General features: G+C 47.4%; 1 protein-coding gene and 1 long non-coding RNA gene across 3 annotated transcripts in view; one reads left to right on the top strand and one right to left on the bottom strand.

The window, feature by feature from the left end:
• Window positions 1-13,260, top strand: part of AR (androgen receptor) — a 530,339-nt gene that overhangs the window by 23,072 nt on the left and 494,007 nt on the right. The gene's annotated exons all lie outside the window — the stretch shown is intronic.
• The window catches only part of LOC144752194 (uncharacterized), a 659,734-nt gene that overhangs the window by 493,986 nt on the left and 152,488 nt on the right, over window positions 1-13,260 (bottom strand). The gene's annotated exons all lie outside the window — the stretch shown is intronic.

The raw sequence follows: 13,260 nt of genomic DNA, 5'->3' as shown, positions 1-13,260 counted from the left end.
AATGAGTTATCGTTTTATTTTGACCTTTTTGACCTTTTCAGTGGACCGACGCTCCTCCACCTTAGCAGAGGAGCCACCACCACTTAGCAGTATCATCTGTCATGATCAGTGGAAGTTCCTGTCCTTTTACCGGAAGGAGTGAGCTTCGAAGCTGCTTTTTGCGCATCGTTCCAACGCTGGGGATGGACACTGGGCGTTTGCTAGGCCTTAAAAGGAGCGACCGGTCCTGTCACACTGAAGCCTCACTCCCGGGGCGTAGCTTGGCCAATCAGATTGGGGGGGGGGGGGGGGGCATCAGATTTCCCAACTACCACACTGAGATTTGTTAGAAAAAAGCACGACATGAGGGGGGTGTAGGGGACAGTTGAAAGAGAGAGATGTGCAGAATGTTAGGGGCACTGAAAACACATTTTTCAAACTAAGCAACAATTTGTAAAGCCTTAAAAACAGAGACGATAGTGTATGTGTGTTTTTGTCTATGTTTATGTAAAAATCCCAGATGAAATCCGACATATACTGCCCCTTACCCGACAGAGAGCACTTGTACACAACCATTTCCTACAGAATAACATTTTTAGGGGGTTATACCAGGCCCTCGCTCACTACAGGCGAAATATTGTCCAGTAGAGGCGTTTTCTCCCAGACCCTGGAAAGGCTGCTCTGACAGTGTTTTGTCTGCGGTGGCCGCCACGGTGGGCCGGCCTTGTCCTGTTCTCAGAGTCTCCTTGGAATCAACGCCTTTCACCTTGAAGTTCTTCTTCTTTTTGGGCGGTTCTCTTGTGCTTGCTTGAGAGAGTTGAACCTTTGTTCTCTTTCTACAACGTCCTACAAATCCTGCCTGGAGAATCTCATGCACTGCCATGGAAAAAGCTTGAAAACAACATATCATGTCGGCTGTGTAATACAGGAGAAGAAAATATCATACATCTATTATGCCTCTGCCCAGAACTAAAAAATGAAAGATTAATACTTTTAAAAAGGCACTTTAACAAAAGATCAATAAGGACATGTAGACAAGCACTAATCCAGTGTCTTTGCTTGGAAGATATATATATTAACTCTGCCCTCTCAAAATTCTTAATAAGTGCATGGAGAAAACTGGAATTTTTAAAGCATTAACTATTATACTGTTTATATTTCTGAAATTTTAACATTATGAAATGATTGCTTATTTTTAAAATTATCGCCCTTTTACTGTATTCTAATTGAAATGTTATATTGTGTATTCGTTTTTGGTAAAGATTTTAAATAATCTTTCTACAACGTGGGACTCCTGGAAGTCAGGGCTAAGGCGTGGAACTGACTGTTTCACAGCAAAGAACTAGGAAAAAGCGTGAATCAGACATCCCTGTGTGCTTTGCTCACTTACGAAGAGGATCGGGCATTCCTGTGTGCTCTGCTCCTCAGGCATCCATTCATGTGTGCTATTCCCACATGCCTATCAGACATCCATGTGTGCTCTGCTCACGTGTCCAACAGAATTAGACATCCACGTGTGATCTGCTCAAATGCCCAGCAGAATCAGACATCCATGTGTGTTCTGCTCACATGCCCAACAGAATCCGACGTCCATGTGTGCTCTGCTCATCAGGCATCCATCCATGTGTGCTCTGCTCACATGACCAGAAGATCAGACATCCAGGTGTGCTCTATTTGCTTACTCAAGTGAAGAAGACATGCTCTGTGGTGTGCACTGCTCATCAGGCATCACGTGTCCTCTGCTCACCTGCCCAAGAGAACCAGACATCGAAGTGTGCTCTGCTCACCTGCCTGAGAATCAGACAGCCACGTGTGCTCAGCTAGGCTCCCAAAGAAAGTCAGGCATTCATGTGTGCCCAAAGAGAATCAGACATCACCGTATGCTCTGCTCGCTTCAAAACGAGAATCAAGCATCCAAGTCTGTTCTGCTAATCAGACATCCACGTGTGCTGCGCTCGTCTCCCAAAGAGAATCAGACATCAGCGTATGCTCTGCTTGTCTCCGAAGAGAACCAGAGCTCTTGAAGTTCTCTGCTCGTCAGACATCCATGTCTGATCTGCTCGCCCCCGAAGAGAATCAGACATCTATGTGTGATCTGCTCGTCTCCCAAATGGAATCAGACCTCCATGAGTGATGTGCTTGCCTCCGAGAGGATCAGGGATCTAGAAGGGCTCTGATCGTCAGACATCCACGTTTGTTCTGAGGCTTTAAGTGGGCCGGGTCCTGCCGGTGCTGGTGCTAAGACGAGTCCTTATCGGGCTCTACATTTTTGCCTTCAACCTCAGGATGAAAAAAATAAATCTAAACTCTGCAGCAGTACCAACTTGCACTTTCTCTGCTGTAACTTCAAAGAGACTGGTTGTAGGTCTTTCATAGTCTCATGTCAGAACTGAAACATTTTCAATGTTCTATACCACGAAGCCGTAGTTGGTGCTTTTTTATGGTATTCAACAAACAACCATTGACAAAGCCAATAGTCCTGCCTTGTTGAAGGTGTAATGTTACTTGCTGTATTATATATCTGGATGCAATGACAGAAGCTGCAAAATACCAGTCGGGCGGCACTCTATGCTAAGCACCAGGCGAGCAATGCCCATAGGACTCAAAGCCCCCCCTCCCCACCCTCCCCCTCCGTTGTGTGTGTCAGTCCTGGCTGAGACAGCTTCCCGGGTACACAAAGAAACAGTTTTTGAGCTAATCGCAGTCACACCCGAGTTCTTCACAGGTCTTTACAAGACCATTTACGTGTTAACGAAGCTTTGCTGTTATTTTCACCCCTTCGTCTCCACTCTGCCTATTGCAGGAAGAATTAGCCCCATCCCCTGAAATTTTTAGTAGCCTCCCCTAAATTTGGCTCTAGTTGCGCCTCTGCCAAGCACAGATTTTTAGCTTATGTGTTTTTAAGCCACGCCATTAATGACATCAACCACGCCCCTTTGAGAGCCCCCTCCCCCACACACTGTTTTTTTCATCCCACTTAAGGCCCTGCACATGGGCTCTGCTCTTCCTACACTTGTGTCTGTTCACCTCTGAACATGTAATCACCAAACAAACCTGATACTTTCCTTCACTGGGTTGTTCTACACACGTAAACTTGAGAGTATTCAAATCAATCTCAGTATATTTGCTAATCAGTTACTTATAGTTGCAGATTGTTTGCTGCTCTCCGTTACATCTTTTAACACGATCTGGAGCGGAAGTAGGAGTTGCTTCCCCTTCGGCCTGTTCCTGTAGGAGCCTCGAAGCCCTGGCAGGTGCATCTCCAGTACTCAGTGCTTTAAATTTAAATCTGGACCTGCGGGTACTCGGTGTCGGACAGTACCTCCCATCAGGGCACAAGTCATAAAAAAAGAAGTGGGTGGACGCTCCTAGTTAGGTGGTGTCACAGGAAGGGACGTCACAACAGGAAGTGACGTCACAAAAGGTAGTCCCCTCTTATTGCAGGAGACCCGCTTCACTTGGGGGGCTATGTTAACCCACTGTGGAATGTAGCATCATTCTCTGTGTGTTTTTGGGAGCGATTCTGTGAAAAGCTCTGTGAATCGACCCACTCTGGGTCATGTTTTTCATTTCTAGCGACCACAGAGTGGAATGACCCCGCTGGAGTTAGCACGCCATACATACAGCTCTCCGTGGCGGCCCACACAAGGGCCGCACAATGCAGGCCCTGGAACCGGTGTTTCCCTCTAGGCGAATGTCACAGGACAAACAGCCTCAGCAGACAAAATACAAGATGAGCAGCATCCTCACGCAGGTGAAGGATTCGCATCCAATTTCCAAAAAGGTGCACACAGACTCATACTAACAGTAAGAGCCAGTCGGATAATTTGTGTATTGCAAATACAAACACTCACCTTTCCTCCCTCCATCTAGCGTGCACAAGATTGACAGCCAGCCCTGTACTTGGGAGATTGACGGGGTGGCCGCGCGGGCAAGTAACGCCATCATTGAAAGTCCAGCTTTTGGGGCAGGGGGGACGGCGTCCACCCGGTAAAATAAGTGAGGGGACCCCACCCAACCGTGTGGTACCCCAACTGAAGCCCTGCCTCACATTTAAAGCACTGCCAGTACTGGGGTACGTGATCAGAAATTTCCTCCTTTGGCGGTAGACCATGATGAGTTCTAACAGTGACTTTAGGACTTAAATGTTGTTTATTTTACAAAATATTGTGTTTCTCTCGCTTGGTACTCTTTCCAGTCAGCGTACTTCTCCCTTTTCACTGCCTCTTAAGCCCTTCACATGAGCCCTGCTTGTGGTATAATACATTATATGCCAGCTTCATGGCCGGGAAATTTGAAGCTTCCACCCCCTCCCAATCTTACTGACCAACCTACGCTCCTAAGACCATCAGTTCGGCACCTGTTTCAGATGGCTTCAGTACTGCGGTAAATGGTCGCCCGTTTCAGATGGCTTCAGTACTGTGGTACATGGTCACCTGTTTCAGATGGCTTCGGTACTGCGGTACCTGGTCGCCTGTTTCAGATGGCTTCAGTACTGCGGTACCTGGTCGCCTGTTTCAGATGGCTTCAGTACTGCGGTACATGGTCGCCTGTTTCGGATGGCTTCAGTAGTGCGGTACATGGTCTGACATTACCTCATTGGGCGATGGGCCATTAGTTTGACACCTGTTTGAGATGGCTTCAGTACTGCAGTACATGGTCGCATGTTTCGGATGCCTTTAGTAATGCGGTACATGGTCGCCTGTCTCAGATGGCTTCAGTACTGAGGTACATAGATTGCCTGTTTAAGATGGTTTCAGTACTGCAGTACATGGTCGCATGTTTCAGATGGGTTCAGTAAGTACTGCGGTTCATGTTTGCCTGTTTCAGATGGCTTCCTTAAGTACTGTGGTACATGGTGGCATGTTTAAAATAGCTTCAGTGCTGTGGTACATGGACGTCTGTTTCAGATGGCTTCAGTACTGCGGTACAAGGTCCGACATTCCCTCATCAGGCGATGGGCCATCAGTTCGGCACTTGTTTCAGATGGCTACAGTACTGCGGTACATGGTCCGACATTCCCTCATCGGGCGATGGGCCATCAGTTCGGCACTTGTTTTAGATGGCTTCAGTACTGCGGTACATGGTCCGACATTCCCTCATCGGGCGATGGGCCATCAGTTCGGCACTTGTTTTAGATGGCTTCAGTACTGCGGTACATGGTCCGACATTCCCTCATCGGGCGATGGGCCATCAGTTCGGCACTTGTTTCAGATGACTTCAGTACTGCGGTACATGGTCCGACATTCCCTCATCAGGCGATGGGCCATCAGTTCGGCACTTGTTTCAGATGGCTACAGTACTGCGGTACAAGGTCCGACATTCCCTCATCGGGCGATGGGCCATCAGTTCGGCACTTGTTTCAGATGGCTTCAGTACTGCGGTACATGGTCCGACATTCCCTCATCGGGCGATGGGCCATCAGTTCGGCACTTGTTTTAGATGGCTTCAGTACTGCGGTACATGGTCCGACATTCCCTCATCGGGCGATGGGCCATCAGTTCGGCACTTGTTTCAGATGACTTCAGTACTGCGGTACATGGTCCGACATTCCCTCATCGGGCGATGGGCCATCAGTTCGGCACTTGTTTCAGATGACTTCAGTACTGCGGTACATGGTCCGACATTCCCTCATCGGGCGATGGGCCATCAGTTCGGCACTTGTTTCAGATGACTTCAGTACTGCGGTACATGGTCCGACATTCCCTCATCGGGCGATGGGCCATCAGTTCGGCACTTGTTTCAGATGACTTCAGTACTGCGGTACATGGTCCGACATTCCCTCATCGGGCGATGGGCCATCAGTTCGGCACTTGTTTCAGATGACTTCAGTACTGCGGTACATGGTCTGACATTCCCTCGCCGGGCACCTGATTTAGATGGCTTCAGTACCAGAGTTTCATTTCCCTTTCTGGAGCCAGACTTGGCACAGCCTTCACCTGCACGAGGGAACGTGTGCCCTTCCGGAGAGCCCACGGCCCCGCCCCATCTCCGATGATTGACAGGAACTCATCTGACAGCCCTGAGTCTTAATGAGGGTCCCCTGGGCTTGGAGTGATTTTACCCAAGATCTAGAAACGCCCACTTAGCTTCAGCGGTGCCAGATGGTGATTTGGGGGTTCTGCTCTCTCGAACTGGTCCAGACTTCGAGCTTCTAAGCGCTTTCTGTGTCTACAAGACAAATTGATTTATTTGTAGCTCAGTGCGGAGTCCAAAGTCATTTTGTTGAGTAATTCAGAATGGCTTTACAGGTCACTTCCTGTAACTGATACTCCCCTTGATAAACAACTCGAATAATCTTTCCACCCCCATTCCGTCTCTTTTCTCTCCACATTGCTGCAGACTGTCATCACCACCCTCCCAAGTCCCAGGCGATAGTCCCTTTGCTACAGTCACTAACTACATCGTTGTAGGAGTACGTGCCCACTATGCTCAGTCACATCAGGACACGCGATCGTCTTGTTTCACAAACTGTCAACGTTACTTTGTCATTGTAAGTAACTTCACTTGCAAAATGGTGGCTGATGTTTACGCCGGAGCGTCCACTTCTGGCACAGGATCTTCTGGCATATTATCAAAATGCTTTTTTTATTTTACTAAACTGCCAAAACTAAAAACCTTTTTCTATTGTCAGTTAAACACTTATCTTTGTCACTTTCCTGAGGCTAGTTTGGTGCTTAACAAATACTCTAAATAAAAAGAGAACATTAAAATCATCTCATGCCTGCACACATCCAGGAGCCTGTGGTTGTCTTTTTAGCAATAAGCTTTGGTGTGACTAATACCCCCACGCCTCCCATGGTCATCTTTTTGGCACATGACGTCATTGGCGTATGACTGCATGATCTCTGGAGTACATGATCTACAGTAGTATCTCTGTTGGCACATGCCGTCATTGGCTTATAACTACATGATCTCAGCAGTACATGATCTACAGTAGTGTCTCAGTAGGCACATGATATCGTGGTCATCTTTGAGGCACATGATGTCGTGGACGTATGACTGCATGATCTCAGAGTACATAACCTCCATTTCAGCACATGTCCTGCTCTGTATTTAGAGGGAAAGTGCTTTATTAAAATGTGGCAGTAACGTTTATGTGCAGAGATGTATACTGTGTACGATAGCGGTCTGAAACCATATTTTAATAGGATGTATGACGGTACGACGCGTACCGTCACAATGCGTTCCTTTAAAACGCGTCCTTTACAACGCAAGTCGTTACCACGACTTGCGTTGGGGGCGCGGATTTAGAATAGTATAATTTACTATTCTAACACCAGTCCCCGTGGACACTAGGGAAGGTGTTGGAATAGTAAATATACTATTTTTAATCCTGTAGCGCCCTCCAGCGCAAGTCGTGGTTACGACTTCCGTTGTAACGGACGCGTTCTAAAAGCCACGCGGAGTAAAATCCGCGTGGTAAAGGATGTTTCTCATTTTAATAGCAATGTTTTTTATTTGTAGAATACCCCTGAAGAAGGGCTTTTTCAATAGGCCGAAATGCATTGGGTCACATAAGATTTGCAACTGGGAATGTTTTATGTCTTTTGGCGTGTCTGGAAAAAGGCATGGTTTTGCCTATCCGCGGCATGAGAAGCAGTTAAGATATTTGTATCTCACGAGTGAAAAAGATCTAAGGAAATAAATGAACCAACACAAAAATTTGGAGTACATGGATTAATAATTATTATTAAGAATGTCAAAAATGAAAAGAGTTAAAAATACCTGGAAATCACAACATACGCAGTGCGCCTGGTTAAGGAGTGAAACTTAGCTTCATTTTTGATGGTATCGACAAACACGTGAAACCAGGGCGGTTCACGCAATCCAGGGAGCACGCATAAAGCCGACAGTTTGGAACATCTATGGTTACAAACAAGCAGTTGTTGAAGTAAGGTGTGCACGGCAATTTCCAGTGTAATTTCTAGTGATTTGGCCATGTCAGAAATAAGGGACATGAGCCTGTAGTTTGCCAGTGTCTTCAGGTCTGCCAAGGGTTTCTTCAGGAGGGCAAAGATGGTGGTATGGTTTCAGGAGTCTGAGAAGGTGGGAGTGATGATAGTCCTTGAGAACTGGTGTGAGGACTGTGCAGATGGGGCGGAGTCCTTTGGTGAATATGAACTGAGGACAGCAATCCGCAGGGGCTCATGAGTGGATGGAGAGCATGGTGTTGGCAGTTTCCCACGTGGTGATGACTGGCCAGCAGGTCAGATTGGCTTCTGGGGAGTTCTTTTCATCTGGGTGGAAGATGGGGAGGATAGAGAGGTCCAGTTGTGGGGGGGGCGAAGTTGCTGATGATGGTGCTGATTTTGTTGATGAAGAAGTGGGAACGTTGAGTGCAGAGATCCTGCGAGGAGGTGAAGGTCTGGGAGGTAGAGGTAGGGCATGTGAATTTCTTCACTTTGGTGAACATTTCTTTTGAAGTGTTGGAGCTGTTTTGGATATGTTCAGTGAGTGCGGCACGCTTGATGGTTCTCAGTTACTAGTGGTAAATCAGGAGGACTGATCTGTAGCTGTCTTTGCTGCTGTTGTCATAAGTGTGGCACCAACTGTGTTCTGTCTGTTTACAGTGGTGTTTGTCGAGTTGGAGGTTTACTGTTTATCAGCTTGCTTGTGGCTTGGAACGAGATTAGAGGTGTTTTTGAGAGGAAAGATGGAATCGGTGCAGAAAGTGATCCAACTGTTGCTGGTCATGAGTTTGTAAGTCCATCGTGGTGAGGCGGGCTTTGTAACTGAACCATGTGGTCTAGGTTTATTTCATGATCTTGTTCTAGTCGCACCTGGAGGTCTTGGTACGTTTGGTTCCCTTCTGATTGGGCAGGTGCAGGCCAAAACGAATGAGGGAGTGATCGGTTTGAGTGAGTGGGGTGGGCTTGTTCACTGGGCTGGTGAGGAAGTGTCTGGAAACATGGGTGGAGTTGTTCACTTTGTGACTTATAGTATGCTCAGGTCTTCCAGGAGGTTGGGGTGTTGTGGTCAGTGTGGTCTCCTAGGTAAACGTTGGGCTTGCCCAATAGAATGAAAGAGTTGGAAGCGATCACCAGCGGGGTGATGTATCTGAGAGTTAGTCTGAGTTGGATATTCATCATGGGGGACAGTAGGGCCCCATCAAGGGTGGTGCTGCTCGAGGTGCTGAGTTTGAAGGCCATGTGTTCTAGGTGGTCGCTGTTGTTTGCTGAAGTAATGGAGCAGTTGATTGGTTTCTTTCTAGATGAGTCCTTTTACGGGCACGTTGGTTCTGGCCTAACTGGTAATGTAACCCGGGAGGAAGGCCACAGCGATGTCTGAACTGGATGCTGGGTTTAGCCAGGTCTCGTTGAGAGGCAGTAGGTCCAGAGAGAGGTCCTGCAAGGATTGGTTGTATGAGGTTCTGCAAGAGTTCCCCAAAGTCTATGGTGCGTTTGGCTACCCTGCAGGTGTTTAAGGGTATGGAGGTCAAGGAAGGATGCGCATTGTGCATGTTTGTGTCTTGTGAGGTGTGTTTGTGAGGATGGTGCTTGGTGCACAGTATATTATCCATGTTCTGCACTCAGCCTGCTCCCTGTTTTTGCACACAGGGTCCTCCAATTTCTGCAACACTTATATCTTAACTTTCTATCATATAGACTGTCCACTATCCCATTTCTCATGTGATTATTCCCTCTCTGCCTTCGGTAATTTGTACGTTAGGTCATTGTAATTTCCTAGTCTCTAAAAGTAATTTTACTCTCACTGACTCGCTTTATTCGAGGTCTCATGCTTCCAGGGATTCTTCTTCTTTGCTAGTCCACTAGTGTTTGTGTACAAGCCCCTGTTATTCTTGTAAGTGTGGTCTGCATCTGCTTTGTGCACCCTGTGCCCCTGCACTCCATTGTTTTTGTGATGATTCTATAACCCCATGACTGGCTGTCACAACCAGTCCCTTTTAAGACACTTTACCCACAACTTCATAACCTACCTAGGAATCTGCTAGATGTGCTGAAGAGCTCAAGTGTAAGAATGGATAAGTTACTTACCTGTAATCCTAGTTCTCTTCCAGGGGTATCCTCATCAAAGTCATAAGCACTGAATATTCCCGCCCATGTTCGGGACCCCGGAAACAATATAAAAATATATATGTAAAAAAACACATATCTCGCTCCACATATATGTATGTACATATATCATTTTTCTCACACCAATGTAGCTCCACAACTGAGGCTAAAACAATGTAAACACATATACATGCACTGCAATTAGTACGGAAAGAAAAAACACATTAGGTCAAATAAACCTTGAACTTTGTGTTTTAATGAGTAAAAACACTCATAAATCCTGAAAATTGCTCATAAATAGACATTGTTAGCCCTCAGGCTGCATTGTAAAACAATAGCATAGAAAATGAAACCATTTTCAACAAAAAAAACGGCACCGTGCCTTTAAGGCAGCCATGACCCCAGGCTTCCCATCATGCCTCAGGGGTGACAGTTAGGTCAGTTGTTCTTTGCATAACCCTGAAGACAGGGCTCAACCACAAGATTGTAATAGTACCAAATCTCATTTACCTGGGGAGGCGGGTGGGTTGCTTATGACTTTGATGAGGATACCCCTGGAAGAGAACTAGGATTACAGGTAAGTAACTTATCCTTCTCTTCCAGGGGATCCTCATCAATAGTCATAAGCACTGAATAGAATAGCAAGCCCATCAACCCCCTGCAGGTAAATAAGAAGTACATGACCCAACCAAGCCATAACAGCCAATAACTCAGCTGTTAAACAGATTCCTCAGGGAGGCCTGGCCCACCTGGGTATCTGCTCTCGTGTCCGAATCTAGACAGTAATGTCTGGTAAATGTATGGACAGACCTCCAGGTCGCCGCTTTACAAATCTCAGACATGGGCACATTATGCAGGTAAGCTGCCGTGGCAGCTCTACCTCTAGTGGCATGCGCTTTAGGGGTAAACCCCAGAGGTTTCTGCGCCAATTGGTAAGAAAGTTGGATACACGAAACGATCCACCTAGAAATGGAACGCTTCGATGCTGCATGACCAATTCTGATCGATCCGTAGTTAATAAATAATTGATCAGAATGTCGAATAGACTTGGACCTGTCCAGATAGAACTTTAAAACCCTTTTCAGGTCCAAAGAGTGTAAAGCCCTCTCAGCTGGAGTAGAGGGATTGGGAAAGAAAGTGGGCAGAGAGATCGACTGATTAACATGAAAATCTGACACCACTTTTGGCAGGAAAGAAGGGTGCGTTCTGAGCACCACTCTATTCAAATGAAACCCTGTATAAGGCTCTTTGGTACAGAGGGCCTGAATCTCGCTCACCCAACGGGCTGACGTAATCGCTACCAAAAAAGCCGCTTTCCAGGAAATATGCTGTAAAGTAGCTTTATGAATGAGCTCAAAAAAAGGGCCCATCAACTTTGATAGTACTAGATTCAGCTCCGAGGGAGGAGAAGGAGACCGTACAGGAGGGTACACCTTTTTCAGACCTTGCAGGAAATCTTTTACTGCTGGCAACTGGAAAAAAGAGGTTTGTGAAGGTGATCGCCTATAAGCAGTTATAGCGGCTAAATGCACCTTAATGGAGTTAAACTTCAAACCTGCTTTAGCCAGGTACAACAAGTATGGAAGAACTGCTTCTTCCTGACTGTTCACCGGATTGTGACCATTCTGCATGCACCACATATAGAACCTCTTCCACTTGCATGCGTAAGAATGTCTTGTGGAAGGACGTCGTGCTTCTCTCAGAATGGACATGCAGTCTTGTGGCAGTCCTAGATGGCCGTACTGAATGACCTCAGGAGCCATGCTGCCAAGTTCAGTGACGGAAGGTTGGGATGGTGAATCCTCCCGTTCATCTTCGATAACAGGTCCGGCCTGCATGGAAGCCTCTTGTGAGGAGACACTGACAGGTGAAGTAGGTCCGTGTACCACCATTACCTCGGCCTGTCGGGGGCAATCAGGATCATTGTTGTGCACGAGTGGGTCAGCTTGCTCACCACCTTCGGGATCAGAGGAAGGGGTGGAAAGGCGTACACAAATTCCCTGACCAGTCGATCAAAAGAGCATTCCCTCTCGTTCCTGGTCGATAGAACCTTGAGGCGAAGCTTGGGCATTTGCTGTTTACGTCGTCCGCGAAGAGATCTATGGAAGGACGACCCCAAGACTGGAAAATGTCTTCTAGCACTTCGTCGTTGAGAACCCAGTCTTCTCTGTCTTCGAAGTGCCGACTTAGTGCGTCCGCCCTCACGTTCTGCTCTCCTGGGAGATGGACTGCTTGAACAGACAACTCGCGAGCCAGAAGCCAATGCCAGATGCACTGAGCTTCTAGTGACAGAGTCCTTGAGCGGGTTCCTCCCTGCTTGTTTAAATAGTACATTGTGGTGGTGTTGTCTGTTTGTACTAGAACCACTTCTTCCTGAAGCGAGGGAAGGAACGCTTTGAGAGCCGGGTGGACTGCTCTCAATTCCAGCAAGTTGATGTGGTAGGTGCTTTCTTTGGACGACCACAGACCCTGCACCTGAAGAGGCCCCATGTGCGCCCCCCAGCCTTGCAACGACGCGTCTGTGATGATCGTTTGTGTAGGAGGAGGTTGATGGAAGAGAACTCCCACTTGCATGTTCTGTTTCTTTGTCCACCACGGGATGGAAGATCGAGCTACCTCCGACAAAGTGATCTGATCGTCCCAGCGATCTGATTGCTGGTCCCATTTGTCCTCCAGATCCTGCTGAAGAGGACGCATCCGAAGTCTGGCGTTCGGTACTAAGAATATGCAGGAAGCCATCGACCCTAAGAGGGAGGCTATCTTTCGCACTTTCTGAGTCCTGTTGCGAAGAACTTGCTGGCACTTGAGCGCTATCGAAAACTGTCTCTCCTCCGAAGGAAACACTTTTCCTACCTCGGAGTCCAGCAGAGCTCCTAGGAAGTGAATCTTCTGAGTGGGTTGGGAGACAGACTTCTTGTAGTTGACATGCGGGCCTAGACGTTGACAAAGTTCTATGCATGTCTGGAATTGATTCCTTACATTGTCTGGAGTTGGTCTGTTCAACAGCCAATCGTCTAAGTATGGGTATACGAAGACTCCCCTGTGGCGTAGAGCTGCCGCCACCACTGCGACACACTTCGTGAACACCCTGGGGGCCGACTTCAACCCATACGGAAGGACTTTGAACTGGTAGTGGGAGGTCCCCACCCGAAATCGAAGGAATCTCCTGTGATCGGGCCGTATCGGGACATGAAAATATGCATCTTGAAGGTCCACCGAACACATCCAATCCCCCTTCCTGAGATGTGGATAGATTTGGTGAAGC

The sequence above is a fragment of the Lissotriton helveticus genome, chromosome 4_2 (assembly GCF_964261635.1).
Source record: "Lissotriton helveticus chromosome 4_2, aLisHel1.1, whole genome shotgun sequence".
Lineage (NCBI taxonomy): Eukaryota > Metazoa > Chordata > Amphibia > Caudata > Salamandridae > Lissotriton > Lissotriton helveticus.
This window is presented reverse-complemented; position numbering and strand designations above follow the sequence as displayed.